At 36.2% G+C, this 20,973-nt stretch overlaps 2 protein-coding genes and 1 long non-coding RNA gene across 8 annotated transcripts in view; 2 read left to right on the top strand and 1 right to left on the bottom strand.

Annotated features, from left to right (window-relative positions):
• LOC141385583 (uncharacterized) overlaps nt 1-20,973 on the top strand; it is a 607,868-nt gene that overhangs the window by 321,178 nt on the left and 265,717 nt on the right. The window lies entirely within an intron of this gene.
• The window catches only part of LOC147844105 (uncharacterized), a 60,322-nt gene that overhangs the window by 35,473 nt on the left and 3,876 nt on the right, over nt 1-20,973 (top strand). The gene's annotated exons all lie outside the window — the stretch shown is intronic.
• LOC147844106 (serine/threonine-protein kinase pim-3-like) overlaps nt 1-20,973 on the bottom strand; it is a 151,754-nt gene that overhangs the window by 130,284 nt on the left and 497 nt on the right. The gene's annotated exons all lie outside the window — the stretch shown is intronic.

The raw sequence follows: 20,973 nt of genomic DNA, 5'->3' as shown, positions 1-20,973 counted from the left end.
TTCGGAGGTAGACCGGAGAAATTAAAGCGGTGTTATTTGCAAGTTTGTTCTCCGGAATTAACAACAAAAGAAAAAAATAGAGTGGGAGAGTTTAGCTGATACGGTTAACACAGTTGGGTCTGAACATCGCACTGAGTGAATTTAAAAAAGAAATAGTGTGATTTATAACTAAAAAATGTTGCAGTACCCTTAGCAGTCTCAGTGGCGCACCTCAGAAGAAGCATGTGATCATGTACTGACATGTACAAGCATAAACTCGGCTCGAATCCAGCGTCTAATGAATTCTTTCTTTTTTTTCCCCGCTACATATCAGATTTTGCCCACTATTTATCAAGAGAAAGACAAGTAGGAATCATCAATAAGTTTGTGCATCATATTTTATTTGCACATTTATTGAATGGAAATGTTTCTGATTCACGCATACAAATTCATCTTCAGATAGTGTCTCTATAGCAATGTGTGTGCGGTAGATCGCTCAGATTACATTGGGAAAACAGGCGACCGCTGCAAATTGTGCTTTAATGTTTAGCTGGTCAACTGTATGGTATGGAAATCTTACATACCTACTATATGAACCCGTCTCATACAGCTGCCATTGCAAGGATCAGACACTTTGTAGAGAAGAATTTAACACAACTGCCTCTAGGAGTCGCCAATGGAAATAAAACAGACACGCACAAAAAATGTGCGTACGCCTGCCAGAAAGCTGCCGTGAACCTGCGCACATTCCCACGTTCAGTTCATTGTTAGTAAATCCAAACGTGAGCGATTCTGAGCGTGAAACCTGGCGTACGCAAAGTTTTTGTGCGTACGCAGCGTTGATACATGAGGCCCCAGGCTAGTTTCCCAGCATAAGTTGCCTGGGTAACTAAGTTTGAACTATCGTTAATTTGATTTATGAAACCGAATCCGTCATTAATAAACCTGACTTAACAAAATAAGCCTGGCTTTTTCTGTAAGCTTGGCTTATGGAATAGCCCCCAGGCCGTTGGAGTTGAGTGTGTTGTTGGTCAGTTTGAGCTAGGAGGTTGGATACTGCATCCATTTCTGTCCAGGGGCGGGAGAGTCTGGATGGATGAAGAAGCTGTTGGGCAGGTGCGGATCAGATGAACCATTCACTTCCCAACAATCCTTATTCCACTGCAACAACGGAAGACCATCTCATGAAGACTAATCCTTAGACATATGCCGATATTCAATAATTCAGTATATCATGATAAAGAACATCTTGAACATGTCAGGTAGGCAGTGAATCATTATTTACCATTTAAACCTTTAGAGTGTTTGTCAATTTTCAGTTTGTTGTGTTGGCTGTGATGTTCATCACAGAATATTTGAAGACCTAATGGTTATTTATTTTCATAAACATTCTAATTTGACCATTGTCAATGAAAATGTGTGACTATTTACTGTCATTTTGTTAATTAATTCTGCAGTAAGGTTTAATTTGTTAACATCAGCTAATTTAACTAAAGTCAGTGTGATGTGAAGTTCTTAGTTAATGCCTAACAATAAAATCAAAGTTGTAATCATATTAGTAAATGAAGTAAAAAAAAAGATTAAAATTCAGTTGTATTTCGTTTGTTCTGTTCCTCTAGCTCTGAGTTGCGCTTAGCTTGTTGTGTGGCTTATGCTGAATCAAATTCTCTGTGACAGCAGATAATGCCTTTTACATTGTTTTTACCGATACTGGCACCTAGTACTTTTTTACATTCATCTACAGACTAAGTCTTGTCTGGATGGATCTCATATTTCTGAGTTAGCTCTTTTCTAACTTTCTCAGTGACTATTAGGTCCATCTGTAATCCGAACAATGATTTAATTCCTTATCTGATCACAAAGGAGTTTAAAGCCCACTTTTTTTATTTGTGGAGATCAGTCAGGTTTCTCAGTTACCACACAAACAAAACACTAAACTTTTCTGATCAACAGACTGTATGTTAACAAAGCTAACTTTCCCTGGCAATGCAGAAAACAAACACAAACTGAAAGCACTTCGCGCTAAACAAAAACAAATCAACAAAAAACTAAATAATAACACGTAAGGTTAATCTTCCCTGCTTTACAGAGGATAGCAGGCTTTAGCACAAAAGGCTAAACACAAACAAAACAAATATTAGCACGTAAGGGTACTCTTTTCTGCTTCACAGAGGATAACAGACTTTAGCACAAAAGGCTAAACAAAAAGAAAACAACAAATATTAACATGTAAGTTTAATCTTCCTTGCTTTAAAACAGAGGATACAGATTTTAGCAGAAAAATGCTAAACTTCCCTGGCAATGCAGGGAATTCATCCCTAAAATAAAATTTAGAGGATAACTTAGCTAACTAAACCCACAGCTGTTTGTTAACTCTTCTCTGACAGCGCAGAGGGTAACTGGATATACTGGTTTTTGCTGTTCTTTTTATAGAGTGAAAACTCACCAAATCATGGTTGAACTGAAAAGATTCAGTCTGGAGAGAAGTCTGATTTTTCTTGAGCTTGATGTCTCAGTCATATTTCAGGTAAACACAACTTTCATCAGGGTTGCACTCACCAAGTTTTTGAGAATATGTGACCTCTGTGACGTAATGATACCATTACTGTTTTGTACTGTTGCTTTAACTAGAGGGGTAAGGGATATTGGGAAAAGCGGAAGTGCATGGAGAGTTCAGGATGCAGGCAAGTTGAGAAAATAAACGTGTGTATGTTCCAAGCAACTGACTGCTCTCTGTCATTTAACATGGTGTCAGAAGTGACAAACAATGGCAAAATTGAATCCCCTTTTGAGTTTTTCCTTTGATAAGCCGACGGAATGGATGGATTGGAGACAGAGATTTTAGAGATTTCGGACAGCTACTAAATTAGATAAGGAGGATGGAAAAATGCAAGTAAGTTGTCCCATCTATGCCATGGGAAGCGAGGCAGAGAACATTTATAAGTCGTTCGTTTTTGCCGAAGAAAGACATAAAACCGACTTTGACATTGTGCTGGAAAAGTTTGACGGATACTTTTTTTCGAGGAGGAATTTCATTCATGAGCGCGTGCGCTTCCATCAGAGGGTGCAACAACCCGGCGAGAAAGCAGAAGGGTTTATAAGAGCACTGTACGAGCTGTCTGAACACTGAATTCGGCGCTATGCAATACGAAAATATCCACGACCGCATAGTAGTCGGCATTATTGATAAAGAATTGTCTTGCAGGCTGCAGTTGATTACAGATCTCACATTGGCACAGACAATTCAAACCGTACGGCAATCTGAGGAAGTGGCCACTCAAGTCAGTATGAAAGGGGAGACAGTGGGTGCAGTCAGAGCAGTTGTCAGCACAAATAAAGAAGCTGTGAAAAGACAATATAAAAATAAAGACAAAACTGGAACAGACAGTCATGCAAAGTGTAGAAAATGTGGATGTGCTCAGCATGAACGTGATGAGCGCTGCCCTGAAAGGAAAGGAAAATGCCATAAATGCCAAAAAATGAGGCACTGGGCAAGAGTATGTAGAAACAGCAAGTCAGTCACAGAAGTCACTGAAAGTCAGGCACGTGCACACATAGGGCTCAACCTGTGCAGTGCACATGCCCTTTTTAGTGTTGGATAGAAAGTGCCCTTCCAAAATGATCAAAAGTGCCCCCGCGACACATCCTCCCTCCCGCCCTTCAGTAGGCGCGCGCTCAACCCCCCGCTTTAAAGTACACGCGACAAAAAATGTATCCTGCACATGCCCTTTTGCCAGTCTCTGCACGGGCTTGCTGAAAGTGCTGATCATCATATGTATTTTTAGGCTCTGTTTACAATGGAAAGGAACTAGAAAAGCAGTGGACTGTGCAGCTTTTAGTTGGAGCAACCCCTGTAAAATTCAAAATTGACACAGGGGCTGATGTGAACATTGTAGCAGAAGAAACTTTTAGCACATTGGTTCCTGTAATGGCATTGGGGCCAGTTAACGTCACATTGGATAGCCCTGTAAGCTCACCTGCTTAGGTCAATTTAGAGCCACTGCACAGTATAAAGAAAAGTCCTATCCATTTGTTGCTTATGTGGTCCGTGGACATAAAGTCAATGACCTGTTAAGCAGATCTCTGTCAGCTGACATAAACCTGTTGAGGAGACAATTAAGGAGGTTTCAGAGCATGATTATGCGAATGGTGAACAAGGAACACTCAAAACGGATTCTGTCAAAATACTCCTGAAAGACTCAGTACAGCCATATTCTGTGCATACAGCAAGGCGTGTTCCCATACCAATGCTACAGAAGGTAAAAGATGAGTTGCAGAAGATGGAGAGCGATGGTGTTATACAGCAGGTAACACAACCAACTGAGTGGTGTGCACCTATGGTTCCTGTTCTGTAGAAAAATGGCAAAATACACATTTGTGTTGATCTGAAAAGGTTAAATGAGGCTGTAAAGCGGGAACACTATGTGCTACCCACTGTTGATGAGATAATCGCCAAACTCAGTGGTGCAAAAGTGTTCTCCACTCTAGATGCCGCTAGTGGATTTTGGCAAATTCCTCTTCATCCCGACAGTTGCAAACTTACCACCTTCATCAAACCATTTGGGAGATATTGTTTTAGGAGACTTCCTTTTGGGATTTCAAGTGCTCCGGAGATCTTTCAGAGGAAAATGTTGGAGACACTACAAGGGCTGGATGGTGTGGAGGTTTTTATGGATGATATACTCGTCTATGGCTCCTCAATGGAACAGCATGACATTTGTCAGACACAAGTGATGGAGAGAGTGGAGTCGACGGGGCTAAAACATAAACAGTGAGAAGTGCACATATAGACAAAGTCAGCTTCGGTTCCTGGGTCATGTGATTAATGAATCTGGGGTGCAGCCTGATCCAGCTAAGTGGATGCCATTTGACTACTGCCACCACCACAAAATGTGCAAGAACTGAAAAGAGTGCTGGGCAAGGTGAACTATTTAGGGAGGTTTATCCCCAACCTTTCAACAGTCAGCCAACCACTGCATGAGCCCCTGAAGGAGAAAAACATGTGGATGTGGGGACATGCCCAGCAGACTGCTTTTGGAAAAATTAAACAGCTTCTCACCACCGCACCAGTTCTGACATATTATGACGTCACTCGAAGCACCGTTATCTCCGCTGATGCCAGCAGCTTTGGGCTAGGAGGAGTGCTCCTGCAGCTTCATGGAGATGAGTGGAAACCTGTAGCGTTCTGTTCTCGACGACTCACTGAACCAGAAACACGGTATGCACAGATCGAGAAAGAATGTTTAGCTTGTGTTTGGGCTTGTGAGGAGTTTGAAAAATACTTGTGTGGCTTAGAAGACTTCAAACTAGTGACGGACCACAAGCCACTGGTTCCTCTCATTAATAATCGGAGTCTTGACAATGTCCCTGTCCGATGTCAGAGACTTTTGATGCGCCTAATGAGATTCAAGCCCATAGCTGAGTATGCACCAGGCAAGACACTTGTAGCAGATACATTGTCTAGAGCACCGCAAACCAGCATTACTGAGGAGACAACAACACATACTGATGTGGACTGCTATGTGGCTTCGGTGTTGCATGGCATACCAGCAACGCCCAGTAGAATGGACTGCATTAGAGCTGCCACTGCAGCTGATGGTGAGCTGCAAGCTGTAATCAAGCTGATCAGAGCCGGATGGCCACAGCATATTAGTCATATTCCTGTGGAAGCCAGGGAATACATGGCTGCAAAAGCAAAGCTTTCGGAGTATAAGGGCTTGGTGATTAAGGGAAGGAGAATTGTAGTGCCAAGAGTGGTGAGGAAAGAGATCCTGGAAAAGTTCATGAGGGTCACCTGGGCCTCACAAAATCTAGAGAGAGGGCTAGAGAGTCTGTGTGGTGGCCTGGGATTTCAATGGAAATAAAGAATTTGGTGATGTCTTGTCAGACATGCCAGGAGTTAAGGAAAACCCAGCAGAAGGAGCCACTAATCTCCACACCACTTCATGAAAGGCCTTGGAAACGGATTGCAGTTTATCTCTGTGGGTATAAGAAATTACATTATTTAATTGTATCAGACTACTACTCCAGATTTCTTGAGATATTGCACTTACCTTTTACAACCACATCGTGTGTAACCCAGAAGCTAAAAGCTGTTTTTGCCAGATTTGGTATTCCAGATGAGGTGGTGAGTGACAATGGCCGTCAGTTTCCAAGTGCAGTTTTCCAGGAGTTAGCCAATAAGCTAGATTTTAGACACATCACATCAAGCCCTCATCACTCCCAAGGAAATGGCCATGCAGAACGAGCAGTGCAAATAGCAAAAAGGATCTTAAAGCAGTCAGACCCTCTTTTAGCTCTTATTTGCTATCGTTCGACGCCCTGTGTTACTACAGGAGTAAGCCCAGCCTAGCTTCTAATGGGGAGGAAAATCAGAACCAAGCCCCTTTTTCCCTTAGATTCATCTCATTAAGTTACTTTTGGGGTAGTTTTTTTTTCATTTATATATGTTTTGTTGATGACGTACAGTGGGAAACTTGCTTTTTATTCACCATTATGCTCTATAAAGAAGAAAACTAAATCGTCGACCACGTCATGGAGGACATGGACATGGAGGATAACATGGCAGCCACTTTGAAGTGATTTAAGGACATTCTGAAAGCTGAACTTGCTGCAATGCGCTCAGAATTTTCCTCTCACGTGACAACAATTCAAAATATGTTCCAAAGTGGATTTTTTAACTGGAGAGCAGAGAGAGCAGAAAAAGATGATTAACGAGCACGCTTGGCGCCTGGATTCTCTCGAGCAACAAGTGACTGAACTACAAGACCGCAGCAGACGCACTTACCTCCGTTTACTAGGATTACCCGAAGGAACGAAGAAAGATGACCCAATCGGTTTTCTGAAGCGATCACTGCTGACATGGATCCCGTCGCTGGCGAACAAAGAAATAGAGGTTAAACGCGGACACCGAGTCTATCCCAGAACATAGTGCGATCACTCCAAGCCCCAACCTTTTCTATTCAAGCTGCTACGCTTCAACGACAGAAATCTGATTCTGAATGAAGCAAGATGCCATGGTCCGGTTAAAACAAACGACGGTGCAATGCTGAACTTTTTTCTGGATTTCTCCCCTACAATAGCAAAAAGGAGCAGCTCTTTCACTACAATATGAAAGAAACTAAAAGATGCAGGTCTACAAACTTTTCTCCTGTGTCCAGCTACGCTAAAGATTGTCATGAAACACGGCGAAATTAAACATCTATATTCATTGGAGGAAGCTCGCCAGTTGCTGAATTCATTTTCGGGACTTTCCCCAACTATGGAAGTGTTGCAAGGGTTGGTTAATACTTAGTAGCTTGATTTAGGATTTTAAACTCCTAAATATGGTGGTCTTTCACTTGCTGTTTGTGCTTACAAGCCGATAGAGATATTGTCAATAATACATATATTTTAGGTTAACTGTTACATATAAAATCCGACATTTTTGTTTTTCTTAAAGAACACCTTACTTAATTTTCCTGATAAATACATTTTATTCTTTCTATATATTATTTAACCCCCAAAATATTCTCCGTATGTTTATATGCAGTTGTTTTGTCACGTTACAAAAGGGCTCATGGCGGTGACTAACGTTAATATTGTTCAGGTTGTCATGACAATGTCACTGACTAAAAGCGGGGTGGGCGACAGTACAGGGTTAGTTCTCACCCTGGGCTGTAACTGTTTTTTTTTAAATACGTTAAATGGGTCAAAGGTAGACTTCAGACAATGCAAGTGCTGTGTTTCTATTACACATTATCCATCCGATTTACTTTGTTGTTTGATAGTTATGACTGAGTTGAACATACTTAACTGTAATATTAATGGCATTAATGACTCACATAAGTTTTTTGGATTTATTACAACAAAGAAAATTTGATGTTGCCTTAGTTCAGGAATCACATCTACAAGAGGAGGATATTCATAGGTGCAACAATAAATAGTATGAGGTGGTCTCATTTGCTGCATCTGACAATAAAACTAAAGGAGTGTTAATCATCACTAGGAGGAAAATTAATTTATCTATATTAGACAGACAAGGTGATAATGGGGGTAGAATAGCTTACATAAAGACTGTGATTGACATCAGGAAGATAGCTTTTCTTTCAGTGTATGCCCCATGTAGCCCAGACCCAAGTTTTATTGCAAAATTATCCAGGTATCTTACAGATTTATCCAACTGTGAGTTATTGGAATGGAAGCAGATATGAATACTGTAATGTTCGCCAACCTTGATAGGTCAGTAAATAAAACCTCTTTTTCACAAACAACTTCTTCTCTACATCTTAAACAGTGTATAAGCTCATTTTCGTTAGTGGATACGTGGCGATTATTTAATCCTTCTCAAAAATTGTATAAATTTTTTTTCGCCCAACACAAATCATATCACGTATTGACTACATTTTTATTTCGTCTTCCATGACTACAATGATACATCAAGTTGATATCTCCCCCGTTTCTTTGTCTGATCACTTTAGTAATTTTGTGAAGCTCTCATTTAATCAACATCCCCCACGAGCCCCAAGATGGCGCTTTAATACAAACTTATTAAAGGATGAAAAATTTTGTGAGCAATTTAGATTAAAACTACGTGAATTTATCGATATAAATAAAGGCTCAGTAGAGGATCCTCTGCCATTATGGCAAGCAATTAAGGGTTTTGTAAGAAATTTTTCAATTTCATTTGCATCCTTTCGTCCAAAAAGTAATCGCAAGAAAATATCTGATTTAGAGTCTAAATACAATAATTTAGAGTCTTTGCAAACACTAGAGTTGATCAACCAGCAATCTTTTTCTGACATTCCTGCAGTTTCTATTGAAATGATTAAAAAGGAATTAAATTTATTATATAGACACAAAGTTGAATTTCTGATTCAAAGGTCCAGACAAAACTACTATTTTCAAGGCAGCAGACCTAGTCATTTATTGGCATTAAGATTACGTAAAAATTTTTTACCAACATTACTGCAGTAAAATCTCAAAATGGAGATATTTTGACTGATCAAAAAAGCATAAATGATACGTTTCGCTCGTTTTACTGTAACCTATATACTTCTAAGTCTAGTTGCGAACCCACGTCCTATTCTTCCTTATTATCTACTCTTAATCTTCCGCATCTGTCAGAAACAGATTCGGAGGTGCTAAACCTATGTAAACCTATTGATTGATAAACCTATATCACTTACTGAGTCAGAATCTTCTATTAAATGCTTGAGCGAAGGGAAATCCCCAGGCCTAGATGGCATACCAGTGGAATTATATTTGTATTTTTGGTCTAATCTGGTTCCCTATTTGTTAAACATGTTGCAATGTTCAACTGGTTATCGATCTTTTCCCTTAAAACATAAATATGGCTATTATATTCCTGTTATTAAAAAAAAGATAAAGACCCCTTATTATGTTCTAGCTACCGCCTACTTTCGATAATCGGCACAGACTTTAAAATTTATGCCAAACTCCTTGCCAGCCGTCTAGAAGGCCATATGACCAAACTCGTACATCACAACCAAACAGGGTTTATAAAATCACGCTCTGCATCAGGTAATCTACGAAGACTTCTTCACGTAATCTCTTCATCTGAGCAAAGGAATTCTCCTTCCGCTATACTATCACTCGATGCAATGAAAGCCTTCAACTATTTAGAATGAGACTATTTTTGGGCGGTCATTTAGGTTTTAATTCTAATTTTTAAAAAATGATCAAAATTCTGTATGCTAATCCCACAACCACTTTACTCACAGGTCCTATATCTTCACTATCTTTTTTTATTGGAGGAGGCACACGTCCAGGGTGCCCTCTCTCTCCACTATTATTTGCTCTATCTTTAGAACCACTGGCCCAAGCTGTACGTCAATCCGAATTAATACTTCCCATTTCAATTAGGAACACCTCACATCCCATATCATTATTTGCTGATGATGTTTTACTTTTTTTAGATAAACCAGCTCAAACAGTCCCACACGTTTTTAACATTATTCAGTAAATTAAGCACCCTATCTGGGTATACATTAATTGGTCAAAGTCATCTCTGCTTCCTCTTAACTTTAATGTGGGGTCTACAACATAATTTGGCTATATTACCATGGTACACTCCTTCAAATATCTTGGTGTAGATATTTATCCATATCTACAGGATATTGTTTTGAAAAATTATAACAATAACTTAACCAAGGTCACCTCAGATCTGGCAAACTGGACACACCTCCCTACCTCCCTCCACGCAAGACTGTTTGTTATAAAAATGAACATCCTTCCTTGCAATAATTTTTTTTTCTTTTTTGATTCCTCTATCTCCACCAATTGGTTACTGGAAAAATTAAAATTCTATAATCAAACGCTATATTTAGAATGGCAAACGGCCTCGAAATAAACTGTCTACTCTACAGCATAGCAAAACAGATGGAGGCTGGTCGTTCCCAAATTTTAAATTGTATATAGACTCTTTTCACCTCCGTGCATTATCATCTTGGTTTAATCCTAATGTATCTACGTCATGGCAGGAAATTGAAAAAGCTTTTGTTTTCCCACATGACTTAGAATATTTGTTTTTTTCCCGTCTCTCTCTCTCTAAGGCAATGTAAACTTCGTTTTGGCCCTATCATCACACATTTCATTTCTACCTGGAGGTCAATAACTAAAAAAAAATGTAACCAAATGTGGAGTGGCACAGACACTCACCCTTGTTCCATAATTATAATTTTTTATCAGGGAAAATTCCTTTTCACTGTCCACACTGGGAGAAATGCAACGTTAAATCACTGGCCGATATTTATGATGATAAAGGCCTAAAATCATTTTAAGACATTAAGCACCAGTTTAGTTTACCAGGAACTTCATTTTTTATGTATCTTTATATTAGATCTTCGATTCGCGCATATGGCATTCCCTGGGGTGCACAATTGCACATCCTTTGCGGGAGATAATTACACCTAATATAAAATCTGTTGCTTCTGCTTCACTTATATATGCCTCTCTTCTTAAAAATTCCTACAAACCACCATCCATTACTACTATTTGGTCTAAGGATATCAGTGGAGATGTAGAATCTATATTTTCTGACCAAACTTGGGACACTATTTCATCCTCCTGAAAAAATCTGAATCATCAAATGATACATTGGAAACTATTGCATAGACTCTACTTATCCTCCTGTAAAACGATTCTATTTGCATTTATTACCTTCCCCAGATTGTAATTTATGCTCACAGAAGACAATTGGCACTTATTTTCATTATTACTGGGATTGTCCTGCACTTCACTCCTTTTGGTCGCAGCTGGCTCATGACACTTCATTTTTGTTAGGAAAAGATGTAGAATTGACTCCAGTGTGCTTTTTCCTAAATGATTTTTCTAACATGTTACTCTCAATGCAACAAAAGAACTTACTCTTAGCTGCCTTCACAGCTGCTAAGAAAATGTTGGTCTGCCGCTGGATCCCTCCTCATATTATGAGTAGACGTCAATGGGGCCTATCTTTGTTGGACATTATCTGTATGGAACTTTCAACAGCGCGCATACATGGAGCTCAGTCAAAAACTGTTAAGTCCTGCAATTTAACTTTTGATATTGTCAAATCCTTTGTTTCTTCCTTCTAATGTACAGCTTTTCTGTTTATGGTCTTTATGTATCTCATGATATAATAGTTATTTATTTGTACGTACCTAACTTCTACTCTGTATTCAGGTTTACATCATTTTTTATTTATTTATTTAATTTTTTTTATATAACACAGCAAGCTTTAAGTTTTGTCATTATAGAACAATTCTACCTGGGTGGGGGCGGGATTCGGGGTTGTTTTATGATATAGTCATATGCTGTATGCTCTCTATATTAAACAAAAAAATTAAATAATAAAAACAATTGTTCACAAAAAAATACAACAGAAAATGTCTTACGAAATTACAGAAATCAGCAGATTTGAATACATTTTCTATTTACAATGACACAAAAAGGTTCAATTAATAAACAACACATGCAGTGTATTTACACTGTTAAAAAATATGTTAAACTTACGGAAAAATACCAGCAGCTGTGGTTACCTGAATTTTTCCGTAAAAAATAGGGACGTTTATAAAACTGTTAAAATGTATGGGAAATAACCATATATTATTAACTAATACAATGTTCAGTTCACAAAAACAGAGCTTAGCTCATAAAAACGCAGTCAGTGTTCATGTCTGTACAATTAGCAACCAGATTTTGACTGCATTAATAACTACATAGTTACCTTTAAACAAAAGAAGATGCACCATAACATCAAATACTCTTAGTTCATCTTGGACTTGCATGCAGACGCTACTATCCTCCACAATGGTGACACAAAAACTGTTTTACAGTATTTTGCTGTTTTCTTCTTGATTTTGGTTGCCTTCTAGGTCCGTGTATCATCCGTTCATTTGATTATTCCTTTTATTACGGAAAACGAAACATCAGAAAAACGATGAATATTTCATTTTTCTGTTTATTCTGTAGGCAGAAAAAACGGAAACTCATCTGTTATTCAGCTTATTAACTTAAAACGAAATATTAAAACAAACACAAAACCAAAACGAAATAATGAGTCAAAAAATGGTCCGTGTACGGTCCGTGTACGTTTTGTTCATTTGTTTTCCATTTTCAAACGGAATAAAGGAAATGGAGAAAACGGCCGTTTTTCCGTTTTACTTTTGCTCACGAAAAAACGAGATTTTGGCTGGATTTTCGTTTTTTGGTTTAGGGTAGGAAAACGGATAAACGACTTTAAAATTCATTTTACACATGTAGGCGGTGCTGAAACGCCCACTTTCCTCTAATTGGTCAACCAAATCTGCGCTCGTGACGTCACCCTCAAAATAAAAGCCTTACACGCAGGCTTTTAATTATTATTATTTAATTATATATTAACTAAGTTTACATATTCTATCATTTGAACCACACACAGTTAGCAGGCTTACATTCATTCCGTATGTATAAATAAATAAAAACGTAAATCAGCAGTATTCTTAGACATTTGTCGTTAAAATAAGGTCATAGTTCACTGCCAAGCTTCTTGCTGCTGTGCACCTGATGCAGAGCAAAGATAGTCATTTCCGAGGAGCACCTGGTTTACATGATTGTTTTAGAGCTATTGTAGGCCTAAATAATAGCCTACTCTGTATAAAATAATAATTTATTATTATTATTATTATTATTAGGCCTATTATTATTAGTATTGTTATTATTATTATTTACTTAGTTATTCAATGGTTGTAAGAACACATTGGACCCTGCATGGGGCTATAATAAATGGTACCATTTGTTTCTATTGGATTTTCTCCTATTTTAATTTAATATATGCCTTTAGCCTATTGTAAATATTTATTTGATAATTAATACTTTTTTATTGCAACGTCAAAGTAGGCCTGTCTTATTATTATTATTTGTTATTATTATTTTGTCATTATTGTTGTTATTATTATTGTAGCAGGGACATAGCCACAGGTGTGGCAGAGTGTGCTGGTGCCACCCAAAGTGGCATCTTGCACCTGAAAATAGATGCCTTCGCGCTCAAGCGCGCGCAAAAAACTTGCACAGGCAAAAGTAATGATGAATGTGTTGAAGGAAAAAAAAAACATTCTAATTATTTGTTAATAAAATAGTGCAACATTATTCTCAGTCAGTGTAGGCTGAAAAAATTAAGATCGCCAGCATTTCAAGGGTGGTTTTATTTTTAGTTCATTGCTGTGACGCGCTATATTTCACTAAGGCTGCATGAGACTGAAAGCGCCTCTTGCTTATTTTCTCTATTTTACATACAGAACATATCATACAGTCCAGGTTCTACCATTCTAGTGAGTGCGGGGCATTGCTTTACAGTGGTAAAGTGGATTATTTCTTGGCAAATTCATAATGATTCACTTTGTTTAGTAATAAATTTCATAGTTATAAAATAACTACATTTCAAGAATATGTTAACACTTTCAACTATTTAGGATTATTTATTACATCAAAAGTAATTTCAAAGTAACATTAAATGTACGTATAACTGCTTAATTGTGTGTGTAAACACCTAAGATGCAAAAAGCTTATTTAGACCAGAATAGGCCTACTAAATGCAACGGTCAATGTATGTAAACTTATGACCTAAAATGTCTTAAATGACTCAATTTAAGTCTTTTTAAGTTTTTAAATAATTTAAGTTTAACATAAATGATTTAAACTTTAAACTTCAAATTAACAGAGTATGGCAAATAAATTGTTTATTAAATGGAGGTCAGGTGTCTATCTTAATTATAATTATTAAATATTATGACACTATAATTCAGTGGTGTATTGGAGAGTACGCACCTTTTAATTAATTAATTTTAAATAAGTGGTTTATCCTAAATAAAATGCAATGGGATCGGTGTGCAATGAATAGTTTGAAAACCCCTGGTTCAGACTAGACGAGCTAGCTGTCTGTGCGCTGCGCTAATAACTTGGCATTTGCTCTTTTCGGTGCTGCCAGATGTATTTACTATTGCATAAAAAATAAAAAAGGTAATTCGGTAAAGCGCGTGATGCGCACAGAAATAAGCGCACTATATGCATATGTCGAATTAAGTTCTCTTTTTCTTTAACCAAGACTTTTCCATTCGAGGAATTACAGTTAATAATAGCTTAGTCCTTATAAACGATCAGTTTATAAAATACACAATTTACGGATCAAGCCTAATGAAGAATAAGAAGAATATGCAACGCATTATGATCCTTGAATGATCAGAGCGCATTTATATAAACTATATATTTTATATAATCCATAAATGTTAAAAAACATTATACATTTAAAGTAATGGAACATTATATGTTATAAAATCTAAACTATTATTTAGGCTACAGGCTAAATAAAGGCGCCTTTTTGGGGCTGTTCATCGCGTGCGTCAAAGAAAAGACATGACACAATCTCTATAAAAACTTGTTGTTTATTTACAATATCTAAAGGGATATAAAACATCTAACATGCATCTCCATTCTCAACGAGTTTCTGTGTTCTGCATCCTTCACAGACCGAGGTCTCATTCCGAGGTAATCTGTAAATATTCTCATTTGGTTCTGGCACATTCTTGATTAAAGGTGAAACTGACCGGCGCAACGGATGATGTGTCATCTAGAGTGACTACAGTTATAATACAGGTTATGGAACTATTTCACTTTAATTTCATATTATTATTTTATTAAACAAACAAACCAGTTTTTGTTTTGGCTCTGCATGCAGCGTATTGGATCTTTGAAGCATTGCACTTCAAATGTTATTCCTTTTTTTTAATTGTATTTTTAATATTTTTAATTATACAACACAAAATTAGTTCTAAACAGATACATTTTCCTATAGGCTATGATGAAGTGTATATTTTTGTTTACACAGGTCCTATACAAAACTGTGTGGATGGATGATTTGTTTCTCCGTGAAAATCACTCATTTAATAAGCAAACCAGGCCAAAATGTTGTTTAGCTTGCGTCAAACTGGATGGACAAACATATTGAATACAAAGGCTGGTTATTTTATGCAATGAGGGACAATAGGCCTATTACAAATTAAAGAAAATTATTTGCATATTAAAACGAAAATATATAAAAAATGACTTTAGATAATGTAAATAAGCATCAAGTTTTTTTTTTGAGATTGTGTGTCTAATTCAGTAGTGTAGTGCGTTCGCGTGGGTTTCCTCCGCGTGCTCCGGTTTTCCCCACAGTCCAAAGACATGCGGTACAGGTGAATTGGGTAGGCTAAATTGTCCATTCTGTATAAGTGTGTGTGTATGTGTGGATGTTTCCCAGAGATGGGTTGTGGCTGGAAGGGCATCCGCTGCATAAAAACTTGCTAAATAAGTTGGCGGTTCATTCCGCTGTGGCGACCCCAGATTAATAAAGGGACTAAGCCGACAAGAAAATGAATGAATAATGTGCAATACTAATTTAAAATACGTATCACTAACCTTATATGTGAAATAGCAGGGCCCACTGTAGCACTTTCTCAAGAAGAGCAAATGTCAAATTATTAGCGCAACGCACATGTAGCGAGCTCATCTGTTTGTCGGAACTACTAGACACAATTTTTTTTATCAACTATAATGTGTTTAATTAGTTAATTTGAAATGTATTTCATTATTCCAGCAATAATTGTTGAGTGAAAGAATGTGCTAGAAATATGCATTGCGGCTCCCTTTATTGTACAGGCTTATTGCACTTAAACTTTTTTAGGTTCGGCTCTCGAATTAGTAGGGTTATGAGTAAATGTTATTTAAAATATTTAAAGCCTGCCATCTAGCCTACAATAACAGCAAATTTAATAATAAAAAATAATAATTATAAAAAATAATAATAAAAAATAATAAGACATGCCTACTTTGGCGTTGCAATAAAATAGTATTAATTATCAAATAAATAATTACAATATATAATTAAAATAGGAAGAAATAAATGAAAACAAATGGTACCCTTTGTTTTTATAGCAGGGCCCAAAGTGTTCTTATTCTGGTTCTGCTAACAACTATTAAAAAGAAAAAAAACACACCAAACAATAAAAACACTAGTAACTGATAATAATAATAATAATAATAATAATAATAATAATAATTATTATTATTATTATAAAGCCCTTGCTCTGAAACAATCATGCAAACCAGGTGCTCCTCGGAAATGACTATCTTTGCTCTGCATCAGGTGCACAGCAGCAAGAAGCTTGGCAGTGAACTATGACCTTATTTTAATGACAAATGTCTAAGAATACTGCTTTACGTTTTTATTTAATTCATACATACGCAATGAATGTAAGCCTGCTAACTGTGTGTGGTTCAAATGATAGAATATGTAAACTTAGTTAATATATAATTAAATAATAATAATTAAAAGCCTGCGTGTAAGGCTTTTATTTTGAGGGTGACGTCACGAGCGCAGATTTGGTTGACCAATTAGAGGAAAGTGGGCGTTTCAGCACCGCCTACATGTGTAAAATGAATTTTAAAGTCGTTTATCCGTTTTCCTACCCTAAATCAAAAAACGAAAATCCAGCCAAAATCTCGTTTTTTCGTTTTCTCGTGAGCAAAAGAAAAACGGAAAAACGGCCGTTTTCTTCATTTCCTTTATTCCGTTTGAAAATGGAAAACAAATGAACAAAACATACACGGACCGTACACGGACCATTTTTTGACTCATTATTTCATTTTGGTTTTGTGTTTGTTTTAATATTTCGTTTTAAGTTAATAAGCTGAATAACAGATGAGTTTCCGTTTTTTCTGCCTACAGAATAAACAGAAAAACGAAATATTCATCGTTTTTCTGATGTTTCGTTTTCCGTAATAAAAGGAATAATCAAATGAACAGATGATACACGGACCCTTCTAGCTGTGGTTGCCAGTAATCTGCTGTTTTTAACATTTTACATTCGTAAATTCAGTTTACAGAATATTTCTGTTAAAAATACATTACACAGTCTGTATTTTTCATCGAACACATTTCCCCCTAAATCCCAGAGCAAAACCCTCACTAGTGTCCTCACTACAGAGGGTTGAACACTCAGCACAGTGATGAAGTAATAAGATAATTAAGTCTCTAATTAAAGGAGGATTGAGAATTGTCGATAAACAGCTGTTAACAGCAGAATCACTGCAGAAAAACACAAATTACAGCCAAAACCAAAGATAAGATCAACTGAGAATAAAACTCTAAATAAAATAATAAATAATAAAAATGTAATTTTTCAAGATCTCAGCAGAGGTCATTAAAGGGGTGGACCATAATGTTTTTTTAAGGCTTGGTTGTGTTACAGTTTTTCTCAAATGCTAAAACACATTTCACAAATGTTTCCTCCACACAGCAAATTCATTGGTGTTAAATTTCATGTGTTGTGGTAATTCAGAGTAAAGTGTTAAAATTCTAGAGTTAGATAAAGGTAAAATAACCCTCTCAGCGTTAGAAGTTGATTTGCCTCCATGTCATACAGAGTAACATATAAGAAGAAAACCCTTGTATTTGAGAAACTAATCAGAGTGTCTGAAATCTCGCCACACCCTCATTCACCTGGCCCTTAAATTGGTCAATTAGTTTAGTCCACTAGACAGAGTAAATGACCACAAATAAGTGAATTCAGACACCTGCTGTTGAACACCTGCTGTTAACAAGCACAATCACTGAAGGAATAAGAAATTGAAGGAAGAAATAAATCTACAGACACAGCCTCACACCAAACCAACTGAATTAAAACAGAGGATTAAACAACTCCATTAAATAATAGTATAAGCAGCTTCACTGATTACAGTTTGACTTAATTTCTGTAAGAATATTTGACAATGAACAGAGGTTTATATTTTTTTATTAAAAATATTTCATTTCATTTTATGCTTAATTGTTATAGATTTAAATTCAGGTGTTTATTAAGTTGATTCATAATAATATGCAAATGTAGTTGTATTAAAGCTGCATGGGACAATACTACTGACAGTTTGCTGCTCTTCAAAGAAAATTCAACAAACAATTAGGATGCAATTAATAATTAGAGTGTCATGCACTAAACATTCAAGCTCCAGCTTGCTCATTATAACACACAGGCATCAAGAATCAGGACATGAACCTCAACCGTGGTTGCTGAAAAAAAAAAAAAAAAGCTGCATAGTTCATGCCGCAATGCATGCTGGGTGCCAGCATAGTACAAAGCTCCCAGCATGCATTGCAGCATGAATAAATTATGCAGCTTTATGTTCTTACAATCTCTTTTCCTTTATTTTGTGTTGTTTTTGGGAGGTGATATTTCAGTAGTGTTTTTTTTTTTTACTTGATTTTTATTTTTTTGTTTGTCACCATCATTGAGATTCAAAGACTAATTATTGATGTCTGGATGTTTATAAGTTCTGCCATAGATCAAACATTCTCATTGTAAATATTTTTTTTATTTTATTGGAGCTTCAGTGGTTTCATTTATGTATATTATTTATTTCTCACACATAACTAATATGATCTTGCATTAGAAAACAAGCAGGAAAGGAAGGCTATATTATCAATAATAATCACTTCAGACTGACACTTTAGTTTTCTTTCGGCTTTCCATGCTTTATGTTTAAATAGTGTAATTAACACTATCTATAGCAGCCAAAGAAGAAGACATTTATAGTAAGAAGTTGAAGAGGCTGACTAAAGCAGACTCTGTCCTCCATCATGGTGACTTCAAATGAACAACGGAAATTTTATTAAGAGCTTTTGTTCACATGACAGAAATAAAGTCACTGGTCAGTAATAGGTGTAGCTCCATGATAAGTTGTTTAATTTGATGAGTTTTTTTTAAAAATGTTGAAAAATAAGATTTTTTATTGTGTAATTTGTTTTATTTTTATTGATTATTATTTTATTTAGAGTTTTTTTTTTCTCAGTTGATTTCATCTTTGGTTTTGGCTTGTGTTTTTCTGTCCTTCGGTGATTCTGCTTGTTAACAGTTGTTCATCAACAATTCTCAATCCTCCTTTAATTAGACACTTAATTGTCTCATTAACTTCATCACTGTCTAAGTGTTCAGCCCTCTGTAGTGAGGACACTAGTGAGGATTTTGCTCTGGAATTTAAGGCTTACGTGTGTTCGAATGAAAAATACAGACAATGGGATTTGTTTTTAACAGAAATATTCTGGAAACTGAATTTACGAATGTAAAATGTTGAAAACAGCAGATTACTGGCAACCACTGCTGCCAGTATTTTGACATACATTTAACAGATGTTTTACACAATAAGAGTTTGCTAATTAACACTCTGGGTGTTAAACATTTTAACACTTTCAAAAATGTTATTTTAACACTTATAGTGGTTCCCATAAAAACACTGAGGGAGTATTAATTTTAACTCTAAGGTAGTTAGATCTACCAAATCTAAAATTTGCAGTGTGAGATCGATAAAAATACAGACTGTTGAATGTGCTTTTAACAGAAATATTCTGTAAACTGAATTTATGAATGTGAAAAACAGCAGATTACTGGCAACCACAGCTGCTGGTGTTTTTCCGTAAAATCTAAAAATGAAAAAAAAAAAGAAAAACAGCAAAACGGTTTTTGTGTCACCATTGTGGAGGATAATAGCGTCTCTGTTCAAGTCCAAGATGAACTGAGAAAATTTGTGTTATGCTGCATCTTCTTTTGTTTAAAGGTAACTGTGTAGTTACTAATGCTGTCAAAATCTGTTTGCTACTTGCCATCACACATGAAAACATTATTGCATCTAAAGACTTAACATTTTTTTGCACTAAGCTATGATTTTGTAAAATGAACAATGTATTAGTTCATGAAATATGGTTATTTTTTGTAAATTTATAGAGTTATATAAAACTTCCATGTTTTTCACAAAAAGATTCTGGCAACCACAGCTGCTGGTATTTTTTCGGAAATTGAACAGATATTTTACACAACAAGAGTTTGCTAATTAACACTCTCTTGGTGTTGACAATGTTATTTTTAACACTTATAGTGGTTCCCATATAAACTCTGAGGCAGTGTTAATTTTAACTCCAAGGTAGTTAAATCTACTATCTAAAATTTGCTGTGCGTACAGTGCTAACTGCTCACGTAGATATTAGGAATATAAGTTAAAAAAAGTTTATTATTGTAAATAATAGAAAGTAAATTAAATCGTTCACAATTTCTATGTCTATGCCTATATTTTACAGTCTATGGTCTACGCACGATTTCAGATCACATGGCCGTTTGTATCATCATCTGGTAGGCTACATGGTTCAGTCATATTTATGTACTTTTCATTTGCTCTTGTTTTCAGATTTAATATTATTAAGTTTTATTAATGTTTTCGTTATTTTGGATGTATGTGAAGGCTTTTTAAGGGACTTTGTGTTCACTCAACGGCTAGAAAGCACAAAAGTTCACCTGCCGAATGAGTTCCCGCGTCTGACCACAAGATGGCGTCCACAGCAGAAAGGTGCAAGTTTATAAATACATTATTTCTGTTTGTATGAATCTAAATAGCTGTTTTCATCACTAATATACAGCTTTCAATAAGCTAAATTACTATCACAAGGTCTGTAAT

This window comes from Danio rerio, chromosome 5, assembly GCF_052040795.2.
Source record: "Danio rerio strain M-AB ecotype USA chromosome 5, GRCz13ab, whole genome shotgun sequence".
Taxonomy (NCBI): Eukaryota; Metazoa; Chordata; class Actinopteri; order Cypriniformes; family Danionidae; genus Danio; species Danio rerio.
This window is presented reverse-complemented; position numbering and strand designations above follow the sequence as displayed.